We start from the raw sequence: 1,977 nt of genomic DNA on the forward strand, positions 1-1,977 counted from the left end.
TCGTGAGATTTAACAGTAAGAAACAATGTTTACGACTCCCCATCTGTCCCTTTTTAATACAATTCTCCCTTCTTTATACAAAAACATGTTTTAACCAAGCAAAACCCAAAAAATGTTTGTACTTAAGCCTTACCAAACCTTGACCATACCAGTGATTCTTAACTGGAAGGCACAGACATGTGACGTCACCCTGTTGAGAGTACCAATTCAGAAAACGCTTCTCTCACGTGTCGTTCCACAGGGCACAGACAAACTACGTATTATGGGATTTAATTTAGAGCACTTGTGTGTGTTGGCTATAGGCTAAAATAGACAATGAACTGTAAATCTGACAGAGAGAACGGACCTCTGGTAAATTCTTGAATGGGTTTTTTCAGGCTGATTTGATTTTACATCTTCTTATACCACTTAATTTAAAAACAGGTCTTTAGTTATACACTAACCTGGGAACTTGATCTCCCACAGTGTCAGTGCAGACTTGGACCCAGAAATGTAGGCAGAGGGATAGTTTTGAAGGCTTATTAAATTGGCTACAACAAAAGGTGTCCTGAAGCAAGCAGCTTCAAAACACTAAGGTAACAGAAGACATGGGAAATCCTTGCAAAAGGACTAAAACTTCACTGGGAGCACCACGTGAAAACCCTCACACAACAACAACAGACAAAGAAAGCACAGAGACTAAATACACAAGGTAATGAGCGTAGTAACGAGGGACAGGTGACAAGAAGGCTGATGAACAGGTGAAACACATCAGGGCGGGGCAGACAATCACAGAGGCGGGAAAAAAACACAAGGCAGGAAGTAAAACAAGACATGACACAGAAAAAACAGAGACTACAAAATAAAAGAAACTGAAGCACAAAAATTTAAACAAGGATAGAACTAGGAAAACAAAACAGAACACAGAAAGAACATGGGTAAAACAGAACCATGGACAAATAGCAGGGAAACAGTGACACACAGGGAAGGACTAGACAAAGTAAAAGAGGAAAAACCACAAGCATGACACACAGGAAATAACTGAATCATTTTCCAGCAAGCTCAGTGGTGTTAATTGGTGCAGAGCTACTGTAATAACCCTAATAATTCCGTTTTGCCTGGTGCTTCTTTTAAATAAAAACAATAAGATGTAATGGCTACAATAATTAAGCAGTAAAAGCTAAAGGTGGTGCACTTCCAACAATGGCTGAGCTCACCCTGCAGGGTTACTGAAGTTGCAAACTCCATTGCTCCTGAATCATTTTCAATATCATTCCTCTTCCCCCTGTATCAAAGCCAACAATGGTAGTTTATAATTAGTCCCAGAGCTGGCCAATTCTCCCTATCACGATCGGTCTGTATCCTTTTCACTTTCCATCCCTCTCTGTGACAGTGTCTCTGTCTCTTTCTTCCCGTATCCTTGTCTGTCTCATCTATCCTGATACAATACAGTAAGTCTGTGAACTTGGCAGTCAAGTCCACTTTTATGCTGATTTCATAATGCATTCTCTCATTCCGCTGCCACACATCTGCTCAAAGAGTGAGTATGCGGCAACAGAGACACCGGTGGTGAGCGCAACCTATTCAAGTACTGAGACAAATGAACTGCCATTGTTGGCTTTGAAACGGAGGTGAAGGGAAATTATGTCAAAAAGGATTCTTGAGGAATGGAGGCTGAAATGTGAAAAGCTGTGAGCGCAGTCGGAGACAGGAGGTGAGATTGACAGCTTCAAAGAAAGTACAACCATTAATCTGCCTCACTAGGGTTTAATCTACTTTACTGTGCTATTTATTATGATCCAAGTGTCATTTAAACCTTTTTACAAGAGACATAACAGCAGCAGAACCTTATTAGATTGTCCTCTTGCTCACAGTGGCATTTGTGAGTTTCAGAAAGTACACTTTGTCCTTCAACAGTGACATATTTACCATCTGTGACTGTGATGCAGGTATTTTTTTCACCTCCTGTGTGTGTGTGTGTGCGTGTGTGTGTGTGTG

At 40.9% G+C, this 1,977-nt stretch overlaps 1 long non-coding RNA gene across 1 annotated transcript in view; it reads left to right on the forward strand.

Moving 5' to 3' along the window:
• The first annotated feature begins 1,421 nt into the window (after window positions 1-1,421).
• LOC116670630 (uncharacterized) overlaps window positions 1,422-1,977 on the forward strand; it is a 21,680-nt gene continuing 21,124 nt past the window's right edge. The window contains exon 1 of the long non-coding RNA XR_004327084.1: window positions 1,422-1,434. This is a non-coding gene — a long non-coding RNA (uncharacterized LOC116670630). The remainder of the gene's footprint in view (window positions 1,435-1,977) is intronic.

This window comes from Etheostoma spectabile, chromosome 20 (genome assembly GCF_008692095.1).
Source record: "Etheostoma spectabile isolate EspeVRDwgs_2016 chromosome 20, UIUC_Espe_1.0, whole genome shotgun sequence".
Classification (NCBI taxonomy): domain Eukaryota; kingdom Metazoa; phylum Chordata; class Actinopteri; order Perciformes; family Percidae; genus Etheostoma; species Etheostoma spectabile.